The sequence below is a fragment of the Centropristis striata genome, chromosome 4 (genome assembly GCF_030273125.1).
Source record: "Centropristis striata isolate RG_2023a ecotype Rhode Island chromosome 4, C.striata_1.0, whole genome shotgun sequence".
In the NCBI taxonomy this organism is placed as follows: Eukaryota; Metazoa; Chordata; class Actinopteri; order Perciformes; family Serranidae; genus Centropristis; species Centropristis striata.
The window spans coordinates 21,193,368-21,220,350 of record NC_081520.1 but is presented as its reverse complement, the minus strand read 5'-3'; the positions used below and the strand labels follow the sequence as shown (position 1 = coordinate 21,220,350).

Genomic DNA, 26,983 nt, shown 5'->3' with positions numbered 1-26,983 from the left:
GCGTGAGAGCCCCATTACCCTGACTGGATGCTTTGTTTTCCCTGTGAATCTGCGAGAGAGAGTGTGTCCGGGTGTGTGTGTGTGTGTGTGTGTGTGTGTGTGTGTGTGTGTGTGTGTGTGTGTGTGTGTGTGTGTGTGTGTGTGTGTGTGTGTGTGTGTGTGTGTGTGTGTGTGTGTGTGTGTGTGTGTGTGTGTGTGTGTGTGTGTGTGTGTGTGTGTGTGTGTGTGTGTGTGTGTGTGTGTGCTGGAGGAGAATGTCAGAGAGAGACAGTGATTTGTTACATCAGTGAGCAATCCAGCAGCTCCAAGATACTCTGAGTAGACACATGGAGAGGAAAGAATAATGTCGTTTTTGTTGCTGCTTTTTCTTTCCAACTCTATTTTTTGTGAATGATCATTCTGAAAATTGTTTTTGTGGGTGAAAAAAAAAGTGAAAAATAGGAAAGGAATTGCCAAAATGTATGACATAGACTCAGTTGTAACTGATTGTATATAAAAGTTTAAAAAGTTTGCTGAGAATTCACTCGACAGTTGCACAGAAACACATGACAGGGGAATGTGTATATAGGTGAGGTAAGTGTGTGTGTGGGTTTCCCCTGGTGGCCTGCTCTACCTCTTAAAAAGTTATTATTTATGAGCGGGCAGGCGGTGGTTCAAACAGGCACCCTGACTTAATAATTTGTCATTTGCTGTTTGAACCTTGACTTTAGGCTTCTGGCTTGGTAACATAATGTAAGTCTGTTTTGGGAGGGTTCCACTCCACTTCTGATGTTATCACCTTTAGAGAAAACACAAGCTCTGTTGCCATAGCTCTGTGTGTATTTATGTGTGTGCAAAAATGTTTAAAGGATAAAGAAAGTTTGAAGTAGGAAATATCAATTGATGTAGTGCAGATTGAGGGTTTCCTCTCTCACAAAGAGCCGTATGTATTCCTGTGAACATATGTGAGCATGTTACTTTTAGCACTTAGTGTATAACTATCTTAAAGAGATGGCACGATGTTGCTTATCTCTCTCACCCCATTTACTAATCAATATTACACTAGACAGCATTGTGCTTTAGTGGCATGCTATTTTTCCATTTGGACCAAGTGTTCTTTTTCCATTTGATGAATGTGCTCTGTATATTACAATAACCTATCAAATATAGTGCTTTATGTTTTAATGCCACTGAACTCTGCTAAGAGCCTGTAATCTACCGTATGCATCTAACCAGTGTTGGGCTCCTGACTGGAAAAATGCAATACATTACTCATTACTGTTACTCATTTCCAAAGCACCATAATTGCTTTAGTTATTAGTCCCTGTGGGCAGTAATTGGTTCATCTACTCCTTATTTTTCTGCTGAATGTCCAGATTTTGGGCTTGTCTTCAAAACAACCTGGATAATTTATCCGCATATACTCTAAGTCTTTGTGACAGATTTAAAAACTGCTGCTCTCATCATTTCACTTTAAATTGTGAAATTGTCCGCCCCATAAGGTCAACATCTCGATCATTTCTAGTCTGAGTTAAAGTAAATACACCCATGTAGGGAAAGTCCTACTTTTACCTGTTATTAATCCAACAGGACCTCCAATCTAAACGACAGGATAGACAGTTTGTCAATACCATCTATACCGACATGTATGAGTGTTTGTTAAAATAAGTGTTTCACGGCTAACGGTAACATGGATCGTTCTAGAAATAGCACACATGTCATTATACATACACGTACGTTTTGTGGTTGTAAAAGCAGTTTCGGTGAATTTAGGCTACAAAGCCACTGACCTAGGTTTAGGGCAGAAAACTTTTTGATAAGGCGTTATAAAAGACAGTTTAAACAGCAAGTAGTTACGAGGATGACACGAGCCACGGAAATTAAGTAAAAAGTAATTTACTTACACGGGACACAAAGCCAGTGCCAGGGAAGACCAGTCTGTCTTAATCAGGGCACTAGGCAATGTCATACACAAAAAGTCTGGACATGCATGGGGAGGGACTTTTCTATTGGTACGTGACACAGACTTTGGGTTAAAATGATTTTCAAAGCTTGTTTCTGGAAAGTGTGAAAGGCACCATCATTATTCAACAGGAAAAAGTCATGAAAAAAGTATTTGCCCCCTGATTTCTTCTATTTTTGGACATTTGCCATACTTAACACTTTCAGATCCATCCAGCCATCCATCCATCATCTGTAACTGATTATCCGAACTCGGGTCACGCTGGAGCCGATCCCAGCTGACATTGGACAAGTCTCCAGACTATCAGGGACAGACAACCAATTACGCTCTCATTCACTCCTAAGGGCAATTAAGAGTCACCAATTAAACCTAAGCTGCATTGCATGTCTTTATACTGTGGGGGTAAGCCGGAGGACCTGGAGAGAACTCATGCTGATATGGGGAGAACATGCAAACTCAACAGTGCAGGGGTTTTTGGGTTTGGAAAGATTATAGACTAAAGAACAGATGCATATTACAACAAAGGATTATATGGTAAATGGTAAATGTAGTGCACTTATATAGCGCTTCTATCCAAGGCGCTTTACACTACACACACTATGCTCATTCACCCGTTCACACACACATTCATACTGGTGGCCGAGGCTACCAGGGCACACTGGTATCACCTGCCACCATTGGGAATTCATTCACACATGAACACAGCATCGGGAGCAATTTGGGGTTCAGTATCTTGCTCAAGGATACTTCAACATGTAGGCTGCCATGGTCAGGGATCGAACCACCAACCTTCCGTTCAGTATGTGACCACTCTACCAACTGAGCCAAAGACAAAGAGCTGTGACACTGTTTACGCAAAAAAAGTTGGTTAACTTTTCAAGTAAATTGGATTAAATTGTTACTATTGTGAGCTTCAGAAAAGAGCAAACTGCTGGAGAGGACAATTTAATATGCATTGCTGTGACTCAGTCGCCCCTTGTGGCAACTGGGATTATTTTTTGCTGATTATATTGTGTTGTAGAGATAATTAAAAGTCATAATTTGAACTTGTTTATATGTACAGACACAGTTGACAAGCCTCTATGTTCCTCTTGGTTAGCAGAGTTTTTTTCCTTGCAGTATCCCTGAGGATACCATTTCAGCCAGTTCTCTCTCCTATGGTAGAACCATGAACGCTGACATTAACTGAGGCAAGCAAGCCCTGCAGTTCCCAAGATGTTTGTCTGGGTTGACTTGTCAGTGTAGGCTGGCCAATTCGCAGAAGATGTTTCAAGTCTTTTCCATATGGAGATAATGGGTCTTGTTGTGGTTCACTGGAGTCCAAGGGCCTTAGAATGGATTGGTAATTCTTTCCAGACTGATATATTTTGTTCACCTTCTTTTTCAATTTATTTTGATCGCAGCATACTTTGCAGCTTGTTGACCTTTTAGCTAACTTCAGGTTGCTGTAAAGGTTCTATCAAAGTGATGAGCAGATTCTACAGGGTTGGCAGTAGTCAAGTATGGTCTAATTGAACCTAGTTATCAATACAATTTGCTTCACTGGCTGAATAATAAAAGTGGCACTTCGTTTTTCACATAGAGCACACAAACTGTATTTGTGTTAAGTCAGGTTGTCTTTGTATGATATTTAGTTTTGTTTATAGATCTGAAACAGAAAAGTGTGATGAATGTGCAAAAGTAGAGGAAATCAGGAAGCGAGCAATGCTTTTTCACAGCCCAGTACACGATGCTGCTGGTTGTGTGTTTGTAACGCTGTCTTAGGTGTGGGTAATGCTGTTGAAGCTGTGCGTCATACTGTTAAAGGTGTGTATAATGCTGCTGTTAGGCCCATATAGTTCACACACAGGACATATGATTTGACAGTCCAACTGTATTTGCATGAAATCGTGCTATACTATTGACCTTGTGCAAGAACACCATGCGTTACCCATGCATAACAGGGCTTCACACTCACCATTCAATTGAAAAATAATGCATTGCACAAACAAATCATAACTCAATGTCCAGCAAAGTGCTGTATTCTTCATAACCACATGGGGCAGACAGTTGCAACCTACCATGGCCACTTACCAGCAAGAGCCTAAGCATTTTGTACTTATATTTGGGGTAATACATACTTTAAATGTCATCTTTCAACAACATTTCTTCAGCAACAAGACAACAACAATAGATTATTAACCCTTATGCCCTGTAGAACCTGATAATGTAATAAATTCCCGTTAATGTAATAACCCTGTTAATGTAATAAAAATCTGCACTTGAGTCCAGTGAAAATGTAATAAAACCTGATAATGTAATAACTTCCCAATAATGTGATAAAGTGCATTTCCCAATAATGTAATACACTTTTAACCAATAATGTAATAAAGTATTACATTAATGGGAGGTTATTACATTATCAGGTTAGCCTTCATTTCGCAAGTCCTGATAATGTAATAACTTCCCGATAATGTAATAAAGTGCAGCAGACCACCCATTACTTGAGTTCAAGTGGTGATACTGTGTAGGCAACACTAGCTCAAGAGCTCTAGCGCCACCAACAGGTCAAAGTTGAATGTTTATTAACTTTTGACCCGTTCATCCGTTTTTCACAAACGAGGTATCCATGACACACGAATGCATTCAAAAGCTTCTTGAAATCTAAAGGTGCTTGGCCGTGACAACCAATCAAACTTAATGGCTATTTCCCCAAACAGGAAGTTAGCCCATTTCTCAGCAACCCTTTAACATATCTTAACCAAACTTGGTACATAGAGTCATGACATCATCCTGGGAACACCTAAACAATTTGGTGAACTTTGACATCTAGGGGGCGGTGCAATATCGAAAATGTGTTTTAACTCCTATATCTTCACATAAGCCAGACCTCTCCAAATAGCTCCAAAACTATTTTGCACATCAGAATTTGGCTGACATTCTGATCTTTGAGCATCCTGGTGTTAAACTTTAACTCTTATTGACATTAAACCGGCTTAGAACCTAGGAAAAAAACCCTGTCTCAACCAGCCTTGGTGCCATCCACTATACATGCCCCTTCATCATTGCTTGCAGCTTTTATACATTTTTGGAATGGATTATTTTGTATTTCAAACTATATGTAACTACTTGTGCCTAGTGCTTTCAGAACATTTTCACATAATCAACAGCAATATTAGGCTACAAAGCACTGCTCAAACAGTGCAGTAACACTTAACTTTTTACTAAGTACATAGGTTGGATACATTGTATTAGGGACCCTGTAAAATAAAGTGTTACCAACTGTGTTCTGAGCTCGTTAAATATCACTGGCAAATTGCAGTGGACTCCAAATGCAACAATTTTGTATTTGTTTATTTATTTAATTTCAACACACAACAAAAGTAACCTATATCCAGAAAAGCCAGTACTATATAGTGTTACCAACAGTGCTCTGAACTTTTTAAATATCACTGGCAAATGGCAGTGGACTCCAAATGCAACAATTTTGTATTTGTTCAGTTAATTTCAACACACAACAAAAGCAACCTATCCAGAAAAGCAACCTCATTTTAGAGCCACCATTTTAGAACTTCTTTATGGTTGATGTCTTCATCATGGCTATTTTCAACATGGATTTGAACTTTCTTTCGGCATCCATATACTGAACTGGTGTAAAATCCATAAACCAATAGCAAATAGACAATGTATTACCGTTATTGAATGTGAATATTATATGAAATAACTTCACTAACCAAAGCCTCATTTGCTCTCCGTGTTTTAGTAGATAGACTAATTGAAGTAAATATAGAATATAAAATACATTTATAATAAAACAAGGGACTTTATACACTGGACAGCTATCGATGAGCCTTTGGTACCAGCATGTAGTTAGAAAAACTATGTAGGTAATGCAATACTTGTAATGTAATACTATATTTTTGATTATTCGTATTAGTAGTAATAATATATTACTGGAGATGATTAAAGACAATAATAGTAGTAATAATAATAACAACTAGAAACAACTAGAGTGGACGCAATATACTGGCTAAAATGTTGCTATGTTGCTGAGCTCACTGAGCTAGCTGCTTAATTTGAAACACGTGCATCAAGGACATATAAGGAGAGACCTTTGACCTTCATCATCAAATCAATTTATCTTTAAGTCCCTACAAACACTCATACCAAATTTGAAGCACTTGCACCAATGCATTCTGGAGATACTGCACTCAAGATTATCATGGCTGTCAGAGAGCCAAATGGTTTTGAATTTGAAAAAGCTGTTTGACACATTTGTTCAACTTGGTCTGAAGATCATATGCCAAGTTTCATGAAGACTGGACAGAATATGTGGCCCCCTAGAGGTCAAAGGTCACCAGATGTTTTGGGTGTCCCCAGGATGATGTCATGAGTCATATGATGATGTCATGATGTCATATGTACCAAGTTTGGTTAAGATATGCTAAAGGGTTACTGAGAAATGGGCTTACTTCCTGTTTGGTGACCTCACCATCAAGTTTGATTGGCTGTCACAGCCAAGTGCCTTTGAATTTCAAGAAGATGTTGAATGCATTAGTGTGTCATGGTCTGAAGATCATCTGGGCCAAGATTAGAGAAGATAAGACAAAATTTGTGATAAGAGAGGCCTTTTAAAGGTTTTTGATCAAATCAAAGATGGCAGAAAATCCAATATGGCCGAAAACCCCCATTGAGGATGCATTGAGTTCGAATTGGCCCAAGGGTTCCAGTGATACCACTATGAAAAACGGATGAACGGGTCAAAAGTTAATAAACATTCAACTTTGACCTGTTGGTGGCGCTAGAGCTCTTGAGCTAGTGTTGCCTACACAGTATCACCAATTGAACTCAAGTAATGGGTGGTCTGCTGCACATTATTACATTATCGAGAAGTTATTACATTATCAGGACTTGGGAAATGAAGGCTAACCTGATAATGTAATAACCTCCCATTAATGTAATACTTTATTACATTATTGGTTAAAAGTGTATTACATTATTGGGAAATGCACTTTATTACATTATTGGGAAGTTATTACATTTTCAGGTTTTATTACATTTTCACTGGACTCAAGTGCAGATTTTTATTACATTAACGGGGTTATTACATTAACGGGAATTTATTACATTATCAGGTTCTACATGCCCTTTTCAAATTTACTACCCTCTCGTGACCTTTGTGGACAAAAATGTCCATGCACACAAAATCTGCTATTAAATCACCATACATCAATATTTTTTTTCATAAATCTCTTAAACAACTTAAACAGACTCTTTCAAAACTACCAAACATTTAATAATTTTCAGAATTTTTATCCCTTTATATGCCAGTTTATATATTCGAATTATTCCAGAATTTCTTCCCAAAAAATGAATTATTTTCCAAATAATAGATAGTAGGGGGCTGGGGCTTTGTTGATTAGAGTCTTGGATATGTCAAAGATTAGCAACACAATTGACTAGATGGCATTAGTGTCTTTGATGTAATAGATCTTTGTGGCCAAAAATGCCTCATTGACTTCCATTCAAACCACTTTTTTAATCACACTGCCATTAAGATATAAAACCATGCATTCTGTAATGTCAGCATTTAATTTTGAAGAAAATTAGTGATATTTGACATTTTCACTTTTGGACACGTCAGAAGTTGTGCAAGAGATTTATGGAAAAATACAGAAGAAATATTGATGTATGGTGATTTAATAGCAGTTTTTGTGTGCATGGACATTTTTGGCCACGAAGGTCAGGAGAGGGTAGTAAATGCATCAATAGTAGAGTATAAAAGACATTGGATTTCAAAAATCTTACTAAAAAGTGCCTGCAAAATGCCATGCCTCAATCTGTAACAAAGCCAGAATGATCAACACATTTTTTTTAAAAAGAGAGAAAAATTGACAAAAATGCCCGAAGAGGGCATAAGGGTTAAATTAAATATTTTACCTTAAGCTGAGCAGATGTAGCCTAATCATTCCGACGATCTTTGAATAACTTAAATAATTCTTTGAACACGGTGAAAGAACACTTCACTTTACAATAAAGTACCTGATTCGTGTCTCTGAGCTCCACTGAAGCCTGCAGCCATGCACTTGAGCTGCATAGGAAAAATTTTTTTTTTTTTTAAATTGTATTTAAAAAAAAATGAATAGCCTTTGAAAGTTTTGCTATTATATAAATCATTCCACTGAAAACATCATTAATTGGTCTATTAAGGAAACATAGAAACAAGACTGCACGCCTGTTCAGACAGCTGTGTGATTTAATGGTTGTACAATACATCCTGTATTTGAATTGGCTGTGTACTCCATTCACACAAAGCCAGGTTATTAAACATCCTGCCCAATGACTGGTTTCTCTGCAATCCAGCCTTGTTTTAGTACGCTGATACCCATCATAAGAGAAACAAGGCGCAGGGACGGGCTGAGGGGGACGACCGGTGTACAGGCTTGGAGGTCCTTCTTTTCCTATAAATCAGTACAGACATCTGCTGGCTTCAGCTCTACACATACACATAACCATACAGTCACACACACATGCAAACCTTACACACTTAAACTGTGTCATGCTGGATGGCTAGTCATGTATAGGCAGAGTATCTGGATGCAGGTCATAAAATGCAAGCAACATGATCACAGAAGTGTCAGTGAGAAAATGCTCAAATGTCAAACTATATTTATAGCCTACTGATAAAGTTTGGTTTCCAATCAATGATTATAGATACATATAGTATATAATTTAAAGTTTGGTGTAGTATATTTTTATGCTACAAATCCTGATCTGATACCTCAGTCTTATAACATCAAATTCATGAAAACTTACTTACTTACTTTAGTACTAGAATAATTGATCTCTTGCTTTTCTATGAAACTATTCTAAGGAAGCAAGAGTTGCAAAATACTATCCTCACATCAATAACTGTAAGTACGACTGAAAAACTTACGAAGCTTGTGGAAAAAATGGGAAAACTATGCTTTAGATCAGGTACCATTCAGTTGAAGAGTAAGAAACAAGACTCAATATTGGCTTTTGGCACTTGACACATTTCAGTTGATACCAAAAAAGTACTGTACTTTTGTACAATTTTGAGGAAGTTGTACTTTACTTGAGTATTCCCATTTTATCTAACTTTATACTCCAACTTCACTACATTTTGTGGTAAATATTGTACTTTTTACTCCACTATATATAGCTTACAGCTTTAGTTTCTTTTACAGGTTAAGATTTAACATGAACATTAAATTTAAATTGACATTTGTTGAAATTAAACCTCATAACAGTATGTTAAGAAGATACAATGTATTCTACCTTGAGAGAATAGAAATGCTGCTTACATAAATGCATCACTAATAATTATCCAATAATACATTTTACTATATATAAAACAATCTGAGTGGGGCAACTCTGCATAACAAGTACTTTTAATTTTGGTACTTTAAGTACATTTTGATTCTGATACTTATGTACTTTACTCAGTAAGTTTTGAATGCAGGACTTTTACTTGTAGTGGAGTCATTTCACAGTGTGGTATTTGTACTTTTACTTAAGTCAAGGATCTGAATATTTCTTCCACCACGGCCTATTACCAAGTGATACATATGACATTGTAATTGTATGAAATTATTTCTTAAATATACCAATACACACTCTTTACACAGTTAAGCGTTAAATGCTCTTTAGCAAGTCTTCCTTTGGTCACCCAACATGTTGGGTGATGATGTCGGTGAAGAGTGCTATCCAACACATTGCTCCAAAATTAGGTTAAACCCTGGTGACTATGAAGACCACAGTATGGGATTCAAATCATCTTCATCAAACCACTGAGTGAGTCCTTGATTTATCCAATTTACAAACAATCTGTGGTCTAAGGGTATATAATGAGATTTGGTCTGGTTTTTGATGTGTCAAAAATGGGATATGAACCGTTCGGCCCACCAACATACACACAGGGATTATATGATGTTAGTGACAACTCCATCATGAGGTCACTGACCTGCTGTATCAGCAACTGGTGAAGATTACTTTAAAGGCCACCAGTGAGAAATGCTTTCCAGTGGAAGACAGGGAAAAGACATCGGAGAGCTGAGTGTGTCTGCTATTGGTTTCCTCTTGCAAACTGAACGTAATAGTTTAGGTTTTCAACATGCCAGTCTGATTTGTCATGAACTCCAAGTCCTTTCAGTCTGTCCAGAAAGCTGGCTGAGTAAATAATGAATCAGACATGCCTTCTTAAATGTGACTCCAACTATCCATTGAAGTCTTTCCCTTCACTTTGTATAACGGCGTAAATATGGCCAGTCTCTGGCTACCGGCTTTCTCGCAGCTTCAATGTATGTACCGCTGTATGTACATTGTACATGGCATAATTGTAACTATGATCTCAATAGCAGGCCTAATGTACAGACTGAAGAACTCATACAATGGACCACACACACGCACATACCATTTGGATACTTGACTAACTCAAAACTATTAGTTAATCATTTTGTGACATGCCCAGAGGGCCATGTTGTCCCCTCGCTTTAACCAAAGAGAGAGAAGAAAGAGAGCGAGAGAGAGCAAATGAGTACACTCTCTCCCTGAAAGCTATTCAGCGCTGCCGTGACAGACAGAAAGAACAAACGCAGGGAGGAGGGAGAGAGGGCGGGTGGAGGGGGGGGACGTCAGGAAGTCAGGGACTGAGTGAAAGAGCAGAAAAGGGGAAAGGGAGGCTGGTTGAGGCTGGAGAGTATGGTTATGGTGTTGAGAGAGGAGACGACGAGTGTGAAAGCAGAGTGTGGTCATTATATCTGCCCTTCATCCCCCCAACCGATCTCTCCTTCTCTCTCTCTCTCTCTCTTTCTCTCTCTCTGTCTCCACGTTACCAGGCAAGTCTTTGAGCGTAATATGCGGCGACAGTGTGAGACGATGAAGAATAATTCCTGTATTCAGAGCTAGCACCACTCATCCCTCCTCCTCTTCATTCTCCTCCTCATCCTCTCTCTCAACTCCACTGACAAGTCAGGCCTGGATATCATTGTATCATTTATCCCAGCCTCGCCTCTGCCACTCTGCCAGTTTGCCCAGAGGGAAGTGTGAAAAGTGTGCGTGTGTGAGAGTGTGTGTCTACATGTGTGAGGATCTCTGTGTGTGAATGTATTTGTCTGTATATGTGTCTATGCGTGTTAGTGTCACTCTGCGCTGTGTGTATGTTGTGTGTGACGCCCTAGCTGACTGCAAATGGGCTTTTGTGGACTTTTTTGGAGACTGCACTTAACAGCTCGCTCAAGGGAAACACACACACACACACATACATACACACACACACAAAGGGCTGTAAGGGTTCACAGAAAAAGGAGGGCAAGTGAGAGCAGAGTGAGAGAGAGAATTATGGCGAGAAAGAAAAAGAGAGAGATTGTGAGAGTGGTGGGAAGTGCTTTTTAAAGCCCTGTTCCCGCGTCTGTTTTGGTTCAGTCAGACAAAAAGAGGGCTGGAGACACACTTTGTGCAAAGCATCAGAAATGGACTCGTGGCTGAGGGCGATCCACTTCACCCAATCTGCTTCACCACCGTCGGCGGCGGCACGCAGCAAAACACTTGTCGCTGCTGCTTCTGTCGCTCCGCTGACTGGAGCAAATAACTCGCCGTGATCTGTGACCTGTCACTCAAACTGCATCCAGGCCATTTTACCCAAACTGTCGCTCTGGCTGATACTAGTGCCTTCTATTGTGTGATACTTGAGGGTTTGGACGATGTGGTGTAAACTTACATAACTTAGGCTTTTACTTTCCGAAGAAGCCTTAGGCCCTTAATGTTTCTAAAACCTCCTCCCTGCACACCTTTCTGACCAAGAATTTGGGAGGGACTGTGTCCAAAACCAGAAACCTGATAGAAGCGTGCACAGTTATGAAAGTAGACTGGCTTCACCATGAATGCCTTAAAAGGGAGACTATCCAAAAATGTGCACCGTTGCATTAAGATCACAAAAACATGCCAAAGACACAGAATTTAAGTTGGGAGATCAGGGAGGAAGCTGTGATGTTTGGTGGATTTTTGTTCGCACTTTGAGTGTGGTATAAAAAGTGTAACCTTTAGACGCATGTTGTACAACCTTGTTCATTCAAGTACTTAGACCTCTGTTGGATTTTTCAGTGTAATATAAACCAATGTAACCATTAGTTTGTTATTATGACAGTCAAGCTATGGCAACACCAAAAAAGAACATGTTGCAGTTAGGGGTGAACCCCAATTATGAAAGGCCATATAGGCCATAATTTACTCTTCCCTCTCACATACACAAAAAATACCTCGCATTCACAGATTTCTTCTCTCCCTCACTTCCTCGTCTTTTCTCTCCTGTCTGTGTTTTGCTGCAATGGGGGGAAATTAAATTAGGCCCAAAAGTTCTATTTACATCCTCATAAATAAATCTTTCTGTCTGTCTTCGGCTCCATTTCAGTACAATGGACAGTGCTGCACCTACACACAACAAAGGCTGTCCATTATGAGACATCAGCTGTTCAACAGTCACATGTATCTCTGGGAATCGTGTTTTTGTTTTGGCTATTTTTCTCAATCAATGGGATCAATGAAAAAGAAAATGACTCAATGCTCAGTCAACGATAGGCAAGACTGACCAATCAGATCAGAATATGTACATGCTCAGTTGGAGACACCACTAGTTTCATCTTGTGTAATAGGTCTTGTGCATGGACTTGCGTTTGGGTACATGATGGAAGTCATTAAAGCCCTTCTCGAGACTTGAGAAGCTCTACAAAGCATGACTTAAATGACCATAAAAACATTATTTAAATCATCTTTTAATGATTAACATTAAAGCATCACACATACTTTGTCCTGCCATCTGTATACACAATGCAAATACTGTACTGGAATAGTGGAACATGTTGGTGAACAGCCAGCGTAGCACGTAACAAACATGTTTGTTTTGGAGTATATCAAGAGCTGAGTAGAAGTGTGATGCTGCTCCACCGTCCTGGCCAACCTCAACAGGCAGTCGGCTTACAGGAGAGGGTCACCAGTTGATTAGGCTCACTTGGATCCTTATGCTATGAACGCTGGGCCATGTGTTCACCACCAGAGCACACTCCATACACATCCATATGTGGCTTTCATTACTGCGCATCTACACACTCTAATGCTCGCCTACTAAGTTGTCTCCGGTACTGCACCCACCTACCTGAACGCCCTGATTCAGGCATATGCTACCTGACCACCGTTGCGCTCTTCCAATGAACGGCATCTGGCTTTGCCCCCCGTTGGTCCAAGGCAATCCAGACTCTTTGCATTTCTTGTTCCCCGCTGGTGGAACGCACTACCAGTTCCTACCAGAGCAGAGGCATCCCTCTCTACCTTTAAAAACCTCCTGAAGACCCAGCTCTTCAGAGAGGACCTTCTTTCCTAGCACCACATGACAATTCTACTCCTTAAAAATTTTCACTAGCATTTATGCTGCACTAATGGCTCTTATCACACTATACCTTGATTGTTCCCCTTTTTTCCTGTAGGTCGCTTTGGATAAAAGCGTCTGATAAATGACTAAATGTAAAGGAAAGTTTGCTATGGGAAACATTCTTGAATAACTAGTGTGAAATCAAAGTGAAGACACATTCTCAAAGAAAACATTTTGGGGGGCACTGATTTTTCTGTGAAGTTTCACAGTAACTGTGTAATCCAACAAACTGCATCACATCCATCATATCCAAGATGGTCTGCACATACTGAAGCATAGATCAGTGTCTGAGAGCAGCAGCACGTACAGTGTTTGTCCTCTTTAAACAGATACATGTATACATACATTCTGCTCTCACCCTGTCTTACTAACTCTTATGCATACACATATATCACACACACACAATCTCTCCCAACATGACCCTGCATGCGTCTGTGTGTGTATCAATAAAATATGGTGGCATGAATAAGTGATAAGACACATAATGGAGAGGCAGCTGAGCTGAGCTGAGCCAGGCCGGCTTTCCACAACAGCGGTGGAACTTCCTGTCAATACAATCCAACCAAGGACATGCCTGTGTGTGTGTGTGTGTGTGTGTGTGTGTGTGTGTGTGTGTGTGTGTGTGTGTGTGTGTGTGTGTGTGTGTGTGTGTGTGTGTGTGTGTGTGTGTGTGTGTGTGTGTGTGTGTGTGTGTGTGTGTGTGTGTGTGTGTGTGTTATATATATGCATGGTTGTCCATAAAGTTGGAATCATTTTGTTTTCAGACACAATCCTCTGTTAATTGTAGTTTCATTTTCATTGTGATATATTTGGAATAGATTGGTTAATCAAGTTTTGAGGAGATATACACTTTATCTGTCAATAATAAATAACATTGTCACAATAATTTTATGGAAAAAGTTACAAAAGATATTTTTAAAATCCACACAAAATCACAACTTTATGGCAGTTGTGTTTTTACACGCACAACCCCAATACGGGTCAAAATGTGATAATTTCCTAATCCTTTGTGACATATATTCAAGTGAAAAGGTTTTTTGTGTGTGTATATATATATACACTAGAGGTGTGAATCAGCATATTGGCGATTTTATGCATTTTGCGATATGGTGAGTATTGCAATACAATATATTGCAATTTGACTGCTTAACTGCATTTTGTGTCCACAAAATTAAATTCAATCAAATAAGATTGTCAAATAAGAGAAAATTCTCAGTCTATTCATCTCGCTTCAGTCTTTTTATTTCTCCACAATGAGAGTCAAACCCACAGGCTGACCAACAAAGTATTCAGTCAAACTGAACTGAACTGATATCAAACATGTATGGACGACAACAACTGCAGCATTTTATCAAACTTCCAAAAACAACAAGCTTCACTGCTCTCAATATTTTTGAATGAAACATAAAAAAAAGTCTAACTTTGCAGTGTTATTTCAACAACTTCCCGACACGATATCTTGATGTCGTGCCTATAGATTCTTTAGATCTTCTAGTTTTATATAATACCATTATCTCCAGTATATTCCTAAAAGTGAGCTTGCTACAGCCTCTGAAAAAAAAGGCGAAAATACTAAAAGCCCGCCGGCCATCAGAACGCCAAATATCTATACTTGGCGGCCATGAATCAATATAATATTGCCTCGCAAAATATCGCAATACTATGCAGTATTGATTTTTCCCCACCTCTAATATATATATATATATATATATATATATGTATGTATGTACAAATATTGACAATTGAGTCCGTCTTATTTGGTCTCAATTGCCAACATGTAAAACATTCAGGTCCTTATGAGACACAAATTCGCATTGTGCATTAACAGCCCTGTCGTGATCAGAAACAGCTCTAAATTGGCTAAAGTGTGTTTGCCTTCCTAGTGTGAAGCAGGATGAGACCGTTTCCACACATTAGCATGTTTTACAGGCTGTTACCCCTCTGAGGCTTTTGAACACCATCATATCCTCTCCATCATATCCTCTCCTTCATGAGAGGAAGGTGGGTAACATTGATCCTGAGTTAAAGCCCGACGCTGGCAAACAAAGTGCCTCAATCAAATCAGATGTAGCCTGACTGAACCACAGGCAGAGGATGAGAATGAACTCTTGATATCATGTTTTGTGTGTTTATACTCTTACAGACTGATATCATAATAAGAGCACATTGAGGATCTATGCAGCCGTGTGCCCATGATGAAAGCTCAACCGTGATTATGCCACATTAAAACCATTAGAGCGGACATATGAAAAGCACCTGCTTCACGTTGATGCTATAGTCATAATGTTATCTTCTTTTTACTCCACCTCACTCAAATTGAAACAAAAGTAATACAAGGATGTGTAATTTAGTAATTAGGGAACGAGCAAAAATGATCCCAATGCTTAGCACGATAATCTTCTGGGAGTAATTGGAGAGGAAGACGAGAGAGAGCTTTTTACATGGACACCGTTAGCATTCTCAGCCTTGTGTTTACCTATCAAGAGGTTAGAGAACTTTACAAACCCAGAAAAGCGTTTTGGTTGGTTAGATTGGATTACAGCGTGCACTTTAAGCAGATTCTCTTCATTAGGGCATAAATGTTGCAAAACGCTCAGAGTGTACCTGAGAGGACAGTGATCCATCACCACCACACCCGTCATTGATGCTTAACCTTAGCACACGATACAAAATATCTGGTACCATGCAAACACCTTACAGATAGAACAACTGGTAGAATTCTACTTACCTGTAGGTCGACACGTATCCATAGAGCTATAAGACAACACCACAGAATTAAATACCCTACATCCTGGAAACTAAACGTGTAGATCTTAATATCTTACTTTTTTATCTTACTTTTTTATGTTTAATTGATTTAAATAAGACTTTTGAAATATGTAGCTAATTACAGGGGTTAAAAATTATGAATAACCTTGTATTATAGTTTGCACAACTACAGCAGCACTAATGTTATATCCATTGTTGTAAATCTGCAAGATTTGCTGTGCATTAGCTACGTGTTCAGTCATTTTTTCCAAACCTTTCAGATTTCCAGCCGGCCCATTCACAACCATTTATTTCATACAGGGCAAACTCGATACAGTAACTGACATCCGGTATGGAGTTTATTTATTTTAGAGCACAAGTTTAGAGAGCACACGCAAACGGTTTAAATCCAAGGAGAGGAGTTGACGGGAGAGCGTAGAAAATGTGTGTAAGCAATCACACAGTTTTGAGCTCAGGTACAGAAAATCTGTAAATCAAGTTATTATCAAGTAATCCTGCTCTCAAACTGAAAAGGATAGTAAATAAACTCCATACATCCAGTGCCACTCACGGAATACAGATTAAACTTCCTTTTTCTTGCCTCAAATGTTTTCAGAAACACATTTAAGTGTGCTGATTAGCTAGGATTTAAGAATATTTGTGACCCGGGCCCGTTCCAGGCAGAAGGTTCAACAAACTCTGAGTCTGACCCTGAACTCTGAGTTGATTTACCCTCAGATGGGAAACTCTGAGTTTCCGCTTCCAGAAAAGCTGATCTGAGTTAGTTTAATCTCAGAGTAGATTTACTCAGCTACCACGGCAACTCAGCCAGAGCTTAGGCTACCTTAGGAAACCCATGAGTTTCCCTTTTTTCAGGGTTAACATACTCAGGGATTTCAGGAAACCCGCTTTCTGGAACAGGCCCCTGGTCACCATGCCTGGCAACCTGCGTGTGTCACTCAATGCTACGTCATATGCTTTGTTGCTTTAATTGGTTGTTGGTTTACCCAGGAGCATTTTGTTCTACGCTCATTCATAATGTGCGTTGGAAATCAAAAATAAACACAGAGGTTCCAGACTAACAGGCATTTGTACATTAGTCTGTTAAAGGCCAGGCTACGTTATGAGAGATATGACAAACTTATTTTGCACACTATTTCATTTGCTCTAATGAGCATATCTTTACAAACCTATATCAAACTAAAAAAATAGGCCAGATGCATAGACTTGACTTCTTGCAGGTTGTTTTGAACGTGGACCTTCTGACCTCTGCTCTCTTGACCCGCATCTAAACTGTTCAATGAACGTGTGTATGCTTGACATGAAAGCAGATAAAGGAAATCATGCTTCTTAAAGCTCAAACCCCATGTACAAACTTGCTGTTTATTCAAACCTCAGCATGATAGATTTATCCCCTTTGAAAACTGCTTTTTTTCTGCATATAAAGGCAATCCAGATGTAATGGAGGCTCCTTTGTATTCAGCTTCTCGTCCACAAGCAGTTACTCAAAGGACCTTTATCCATACCAGCTTGAACTTTTTCCCTTTGACCCTTTGCTGACTACCTCACTGAGTGTGTGTGCTACAGTGTGTTGTTGTGTGTCTCTCCGGGTAAACCTGTACACAAGTACCCATAGTACACTTGTGATTTACTTAATGGAGCCTTGCTCTTCCTCGTACCAGCTCTGTTGCTCGACACAAGTTTGCTTTCATTTGCCCCTGTTCTGATTTCACACCTGCTCCAAGAAAGGCAAGATCCGAGTGTGTTTGTGACTAAATGTGTGTGTTTGATGTCTGTGTGTTCCTACGGCGACTACATTCAGACGGAAGAAGCAGGTCCTTATTAACATTTTATCAAAACAGCACCAGATTCAGTCATTTGCCTGATGCAGGGACAGCTGTTTACACAGTTTCTATATTATTGGGAAATAAATACTATCACCAGAAAAAGGAGAACCAGCTAATGTCAGATTTCTGGCCTGATGTGCACAGCCAGGTTGGGCGTTAACTTCAACACACACATAGTGTCTGTAGCAGAAGAACAATTTTAAAGCACAGTAGCCAGGGTGTGCCAGATCTGCGAAGATTTCTCAGTTTAGATAAAAATAGAATAGTGAAAAGGATTTTAATCTGTTTAATGCCTATGCTGGAATTCCACCATGCAGCCTGGCCGACATTATTTCTACAGAAGATATTCAGGTGAGGTCACAAGTTCAAGATGTCAAAATCCAGCCTGTGTCTTCTCTGCTTCAGCCACTGGGCTATTGATCTGATTTATAATTTCTGTTATGAAAGGGAGATGAATGTGTGCAGTTGTGGACCACACTTTTTATTCTTGATAGAAGCTCATGGACAAGGGGGGCATTTGATGCAAAAGGACATACTTTTTTTTCTCCTCCAGGTGCACTTGTGAACAAGATTATTCATTTAAAATATGTATATTGTTGTATATTTGAGTGCTGAAAAGAATCAGGTGAGTTAGATTTTTTCTTCAGTTTGTTTCACATGCCATTATGGGACAGCACTGTTTGTTTTGCTTTTTCCCACCGACGACAATCAACAATGATCAGAATATTTTCCTAACCTTAAGCGGTGGTTATTATTGTGGTATTATTAGTGGTTATTATTGTAACAATGAAGATGAACCTTCTGATTGTATCCATCCCGCTCTCATGAACACACTATCTCAGGAAGGACTCAGAGATGGACTGGTTTTATTCTATTGGTCTTTATCTCTTGTTACTGTTTTCTCACACCACATAAACAGCTGTCTGTGTGAAATGTCCAGACTTTAATTACATATGTATTTGTGATACATCAAAATTAAACGAAATTGGGGAGAAAATACGTTTCTCTCAAAGTACGTAGTAGAGAGTGTATTTTTGTTGAATGGGAACATTTTTTGTGGGGTTTTTTGACTGTATGATGAGGCTCTTGGTAGCCTACAGAGTGAAACTGAAGGACATGAATTTCCTCTTTATCCTTTTATCTGTGTACATCTTACAAAATGCATGCGCAGGTAGCCCACAATCCACTGCATTTTGGTTCATTTCCTTGAATTGGGTGGGATTCTGGTCGGATTACATTCTCAGGACTAGGGTCCGTTTGGTAGTGGTCTGGGACCAGTTGTTTTGTGCGCACCAGAGTACGATTGTAGCGTACCCAAGCAACCAATTGAACCGTAACAAGGATTTAACCACCAGAGTTCCATTAAAACAGACTAAACTTTGGATTGTGAAAGCGCCCTAAGAGACAAGAGTTGCAGCACGATGTGACAGATTAACCCAGAGAGATCCATCCAACGGTGGCTTTGTGATTGTGTCTTGATTTTTCTGGTCCTAATTATAGTTCAGATCTCAAAACACGGGCATTGGCTTTTCAAAAACACCTACTGTATCACTGTACCTATTGAATGACTCTTTGTTTGGAGTCGAGGCAGAGTAAGAGGTTGGTTTCCATGCCCATCTCTAGTGGACCAAACACAATGTATATGTAGTAGTTTTTACCACTGCTCTGCGATAACATTGACCACATCTGACACACAAACACAGTGTTCAGCAGCAGCGTTATCTGGCCCTTACCTTGACTGGTCAGGTATATGATGTGATGACGAGCGACAGTCTCCTGACACTGTGCCGTCCGTCAGTTTCCTCAACGGACACCAACACCAGCAACCTCTTTCAGCTGAGACCAGTCCTCCTGTCCAAAACCATTGGCAGAGTTCTCCCAAGATGCTTGTCAAAGGACATCAAACCATAATATATATGTGAGTGTGTATGTGCTTGTGTTCAGTTGTCCACAGACTGGGATCTGGTCTAATCTCCACCATAGACAGTTTGCTCATGAAGTGCTTACACGAGTAGAACTATCTGAATGTGCTTACTGTTGATGCAATGCCTTTTTCAAGTACGTATGTGACCCTCGAGCACTTTTTTGATTTACGTAGAAAGGAGATTGAATTGACAAACCTCATCCTGCATCAACAGAGATAAACTACTGGTTGAAAAACCAGCAAAAGTGTATGACATTGACATATGCTCTCCCAGCATCTGGTGTCTAGGAATGCCATGTTCCCAAAAGATATTCTCTCAATTGAGCTTTGATTGTGGTGATGAACACTCCAGATGGCTGTGTGCGATAGTTGGGTTGAGATCTGGAGATTGTATAAGCCAACACAATGTGATTCACATAGTTTTCACACTTATTAAACCATTCAGCGAATCCTGTTACCTTACGGACGCATCTGTAATTGCTATGTTTCCTCATGCATTCATTCAGGTTTTTCATTTGATTTGCCATTTTCCTGCACACGTGGACCTTAGACATCCATGATGGCATCACTGTAAAAGTTGAGCCTGAACCATGGAGCTTAAAAATGGTATATAGTGTAGGTCAGAAATTCAGCATTTTTCTGGTGCTGTGTGTTCTCAGTGTGCCTCTCTGCATCATTTTGACAACACTAAGATTTGCTGAGGAAGCCGTGTTTTTGTTCTCTTTCTGTTGAACTGTCATGCATCACTTTGATTAGCATGGGGTATGACACAAGAGATGTGCCTCACTGGGAGCATATTTTGTTATCCATCACACCTTTTGATCTATATTCCACCTCAGCCAGCCCTTTTGCACCAAAATAGCAGGTTCACAGTCAACATGAATCCCCTCGAGATGTAAAGACGAGCTCAACGTGGATTTTAAATTAAAACACATAAAGCACAAAGAAATTCAAAACATTTTCACAGCAATTACAATAATACGTACATGATACATTAATTAAATGGTTGCAGCTTAAGTGAGTAAAATATGCGCCTATCACGTGAACATAATTGAAACAGTAATAAGGACATTATACAACAAATAAAATAAAACACTTTACCTCATTGGCCACATCAAGGGGATCGAAATAAACCTTCATGGAAACTCTGCACCATCAGGAAACAAAAATAACTTGAAAAACATAGTAAAACTCCTTCTTTCTTTGTCGCTCTTGCTCTTCTGCATGTGCATACGTCAACAAAAACAACCCTCCTAGAAGCGGTGAACAACAGTTCCAGTATTATCATAACTTTTAATATTTATTCTACCAACAGATGTGGACAGGCTCCGGCTGATCTTGTTCACATGTTTTTGTCTTGCCCTAAATTATCTGAGTTTTGGGCAGCAATATTTGAAACACTAAAACAACAGGTCAAATCATACTGTTCGAACCCCTCACTGCCCTCTTTGGATTGTACTCTCCACGCAATGTGCCTAAGTGTACACGAAAAAATCATCGCATTCACCACATTACTTGCTCGAAGACTTATTCTTTTAAAATGGTCTCACACTTCCCCCCCGACTCATAATAAATGGATTCAGCAGGACGTTCTGCAGTGCATTACACTAGAGAAAATTAGGCTTTCCTTAAAAGGGTCCTCAGGCAGTTTCTATAAGATGTGGCAGCCCTTTACCACATACATTGAATCTCTGAATATTGTAGCAGAAACCTGAGCCCCCCCCCCCCCCCCCCCCCTTATTATTATTTTTTTTTTACTATTTATTTAATTTATTTTTTATTTAATTTACTGATTTTTTTTTTTTTTTGATTTTTTTTTTTTACTTATTTATTCCTTATTACTTTATTTTCAATATTCATATGTGTATGTATGTTTTTATTTATTTATTTTTATTTAATGGCTATGTATCTGTATCTTTCCTTAGTATTATGTCTCTTCACTTTCTGTTCCCTTGTTTGTAACCTGTGCCTTGCACATGTATGTCGTGAGTATGAATGGATTGAATGTGTGTAGTTCAGGGTGGGTGGGTGGGTGGTTACATCTGGGCTGATATGTCCATAATAACTGGATCTTAAGCTTGTTTTGGAACCATTGTCTTTTGTAAGAACTGTGATCCTGACTGTTTGTTAAGAAAGAAAAAACCAATAAAGAAAGTCTGGATTAATATTTATTCTACGAATATGAACTAACACATTTTTTAATTGTTTATTAAAACTGCTGGCAGTTACAGTTAATGTGTCCAAGACTTACTGCTTTGAACATGTCTTAGTACTAGCAAGATTAAAATTAGGCCCCATAAATGTGTCGCAAATTTGTCTGGTCAAAGTTGACCAGGGAAGTTCTTTCTAAATTCACTTTAATGTTTATAACAACATGTTTCGGACACAATTTTACCTAGTGGTTGGGAAAAAATCGATACAGCATGGTATTTCAATATTTTGCGTGGCAATATTATATTGTTTCATGGCCGCCAAGTATAGATATTTAGCATTCCAATTGTCCACCGTTTTCGCTGTTTCGAAAGCCATAGCAATACTGTTATCATATGAAACTAGAAGATCTAAGGAATCTTTAGGTACCATATGCGGGAAGTTGTGGAAATCACGCTGCAAAGTTAGGCTATATTTTGATGTTTTATGGGGATTTTCAAAGCAGTCATGTGACCTCGGATGTCATGCTATCTCAATGAAAACAGGCTCTCTGGGTTCCTCTTTACATACATGGCTGCCTCCCAATTCAGAACTGAGAATTTCCTCTTATTAGACAAAATTTAATTTAATTTTGTGGACACAAATGTAGTTAAACAATTAAATCGCAATATATTGTATCACAATACTCACCATATCGCAAAATGCTTGAAATCGCAATAATATCATATCGTCACTCAAGTATCTGGATAATATCATCATGGGGCCTCTGGGGATTCACAGCTCTAATTTTACAGTACGTTTTCTCTTCTGAATAAGTTTCACTAACCTGGAGTTTAATTTTTCAAATTCTGTCTGACTTTTCTGACTGCTGCTGGTTCTTGCTCTTCTGGAACGCGTTGTGAGATCACAGCATAGGTGAGTGCAGCTTTATAATCAATAGGACTTATGGTCCCTACTATGGAAATAAAACCCAGGTTTTAGTTTCTGTCATTGCCTTCAGAAAGACCTCAAATGATCTACTTTGAATTTGAATGACTTGTAGTTTTATGTGTGTTTGAACATACTCAATACAACCCTCTTTTCCATATTTGCTGTTCATGGTACTCATTTGGAAGATCGGTCTGGGTCTGTTGTTGCTCTCCTTTGGCCCGTGAGCAGCAGTCGGCCTATAAAAGCAGCTCCATACAGTGTCCAGTGGTGAGGCGGCTGTCAGTCTGCTCTGGGTAAGTAGCAAGTCAAATCCTGGGTCAGCACTAGGTTTTCATTAGAGGCTTAATTCAAAGCGGCCCACATAGAGTGTCAGGAGTGTCCTGGCCTGTTGTTGGCACCCCTTATAACACACTCTAATGAGCAGCCGCTGGGCAAGTTGTGGTCAGCTGTGTGTTTGGAGCTTAGAATATATGGTCAGAGAAGACAGAGAGAAAGTCCCCACTCGAGGACCTGAATTAGCCCCATGAATCACTTACTTTCTTTTTCATTTGTTTCTTAATCACGCAACCTGTTGAGTATCGTGATTCATGAGACTGGCTGCTCGCTGCGGTTTACCCTGTGGAGTTCAAGCACGAGGCCGGCACTCTCAGTGGACCTGCCAGTATTTGAGCCTCACACTGTTAGTGTGTTTAGAAAGGTGCTTAAAGCTCTGCCTCTGTGATTAGTAGGAAAATATGTAAACGAGGGGATCGCCTGTGCTGATGGATTCAGGACTGCAGCAACCTTAACACCAGCAACTGTACTGTTAACTTCCATTTGAAATGAGCAGTTCATTGAGCTCGCTCCAGGCTAGTCCCAAGTGTTTGAGCAGCACATAAAACGAGAGAGGTTTCAATATCCAGCACGTGGCTCCATCTGCACATTCTGTCCTGATGTACTGTATGTGGTGTGTGTGTCTCAAGCCGCATTAATGTGCGCTGTCCTTTACACAGGAGGGTGTGTTAAGCCTGGCTTTTCACAGTCCATCAGGATGATCTCCGGTAGATGTTAATGAGCTTTCCCACTAATGTGGACTTAGTCATCCAACTGGCCAGCTTTCTAAGGATTGTGCAGAGCAGGGGCTCACACAGTGATGCCGACATGCTTTCATGTGTACAACATCTGTAAGTCCTTATTATTATTGGTATTTATTTTTACATATTTTATTGGTGCAGTTGAACTCATTTTCCTAAGTTACAACATAGCAGTGCTGCTTGACATTAAAACTACATGAGATTACATTTGTTATGTGACACTTTTGTGTTTGTGGTTGAAGATAAAACAAAAAAAGCACTTAAAACTGCCTTTATTGCATTTTCACAAATAGAATATAGTTTTCACAAATCAGAAAGTGTGTTTTAAAGAGTGTTTAGCCTCTCTGAGATAATCTAGTCCAGATTTGAGCAGTCTAGGTACAGTGGTTTCCTATCTGGACCTGGTCTAATGTGGTCCAGGTATGAGAAAGACTGTGAAGTCTGCATTAACTGTATTTAAAATAAAATAGAACATAGCTTTAACAAATCATTGTTTTGTAGCCTGAAGTTGTGACCTTTTTGAAGAACTGAAGGCATTTTAGAAGTGTTTGCTGGAATTTTTTTCCCTCAGGACAACAAAGTCATGTGCTTCGTAATATTTTTTGGAAATTCAGGTTGGGTTTATTGACCTGAGGAGGAGTAGTAGGATAGTAGAGTAGAATCCTATAAATAAAAAGGGACGTGGAAACATTACTGCAAACATTTCCAGGTAGACATTGGCATAAGTAGAACTATCATCGCTGCAGGTAAAAACAAACCCATGTCACATAGTAACCATAGTAAGTCTCAAATCAGAATAAAAACCACAAGGGCCATGGTATACAGTATATGATATATGTGACCACCACAAGTCATAGAGTAGGGGCCAATTCAGGGCAAAGGAAAAGGAAGTTCAGGTTGTAGATTGGTAACTGACATTTATAAGCCATTTTACATTAGTTATGTTTTTATTTTATTTTTATTTTTTTTATCAACATTTTACATTTGTATTATTATACAACATAAGATGGACACAATACAACCACAAACAACCACCGTAAAATAGATCAGACATAACAAACCACAACAAACACCACAAGACACGTATACATACACACACATTAGTTATGTTTTTAGAAAAATATATGTAATTTTATTTCAATGTCCATAAAAGTGCCATCAGTAGTTGTTACTTACACCTAAAAATAGGAGAAGTGCATCTGCAAGCCAAAAGTACCATCCAGGATTTTAATGTACCAAGTTCATTTTTAACAGGCTTTTATAAGTTGGCAAAAGATAAGAGCAGATATTTTTTCTGCCATCTTTTTGGCAGCTAAATCTCAGATGGCCGTGTGGGTCAGAGCCGTTAATCGTAGTGTTGCTGTTTCTGCCCCCTGCTACTACTGTACACATGTTTAAAAAATACTGGTACCAGGCACAAGGATTCCAAATTTCCCCCGACACCAATATGTATATGAGCCATTTTTCCAATAGGAGAGTGGGTGTATGCACTTGTGTGTAAGTGTAACGGTGTGTATGAGACTGTTGGGGATTGGAATGTGACGTGAGAGCACTAATCAGAGCCAGCTGGGGCCAACGGTGAGATTAAAGTTAAAACACAAAAACAATCAGCTGGGATAAGTATACTATCGCTATGGGTTACTACCCCCATCCCAGCCTCTCAGGGGGAGAGAGGGATAGAGAGAGAGAGAGAGAGAGAGAGAGAGGGGACGGATGGATAGACGGATGGATGGGACTCGACCCAGCCCGGCTGGCACAGACCCACTGATTAAGAGCTCCTTTGAATTCTCTTTGATCCCTTCTTCTCAGTGGTGAGTCTCGTCTCACCACAACATGCACATACACCAGCACGCTGACAGTCAGGGCCACACGACAAGCTCTGTTGTGTGTGTGTGTGTGTGTGTGTGTGTGCGTGCGTTCTTATATATCTGCATTTATGACAGCCAAATTTCCTCAAAAAGTGAGACAATTAGGTCAGTAAGGCATTAAATTAATATTGTTGTGTGTCAAAAATAATAATAAGTAATATTTCAGGGTCTAGCTAGTAGAGGTGTGAATCAGCGTATCGGTTTGAAACTTTGCAGCTTATTTTTCGACAACTTCCCGACACGATATCCACATGGTGCCTATAGATTCTTTACATCTTCTAGTTTCATATGATACCAGTATCTCCAGTATATTCCAAAAAGTGACTGAAAAAAACAAAAACAGTGCAAAATGCTTAAAATCACAATAATATCGTATCGTGACTCAAGTATCGGGATAAAATTGTATCGTGGGGCCGATACGCTGATTCACACCTCTTGTGCACAGGTCCTAAATCTGAGACCTGACCATGACACCTAAGTAGTAACCATTAATGGGTAGGATTGCAAAAGCTATTATCATAAGACAGCAATTGAAAAGCAATGGGATTAGCTTGTAGCATTTAACTAAAAAGCATTTGTTGTAGTGATCATGCCATGTTACCAGCAGTTACCAAACTGTTAGGATTGACAGACATAAGTCAGAAAAAGGACCCCAAATTTGTATTTTTCCCTTTCCTTAATGAGGAGCATGTTTAGTTACAAAATGATGATGTGACAGTGCTATATTGCAAGTTCTTTTTTTTCACTTACAACCACAGCATTTGTAGTACTTTGCTGTGGGGACTAGATTTGGCCCATGTGTTTGTGTGAAAATGAAAGTGTGTATGCTGCTGTGCTGTGTGTGTGTGTGTGTGTGTGTGTGTGTGTGTGTGTGTGTGTGTGTGTGTGCGTGTGCGTGTGTGTGTGTGTGTGTGTGTGTGAGTAGAATATAAGAGGATTAAGGCCTGTTCACAGCCGAGGGTGCAGACTGCACCATTTCTGATCATTTCCCCTGTATGTCCGATTGGCTGATGAGGTATTAACTTGCCTCTGTGTTGTTATATGTGTCTCTGTCAGATTGAGCAAGGACGCGTCT

The 26,983-nt window shown here is 39.4% G+C and overlaps 1 protein-coding gene across 2 annotated transcripts in view; it reads left to right on the top strand.

Moving 5' to 3' along the window:
- The window catches only part of bcas3 (BCAS3 microtubule associated cell migration factor), a 412,830-nt gene that overhangs the window by 377,873 nt on the left and 7,974 nt on the right, over positions 1–26,983 (top strand). The gene's annotated exons all lie outside the window — the stretch shown is intronic.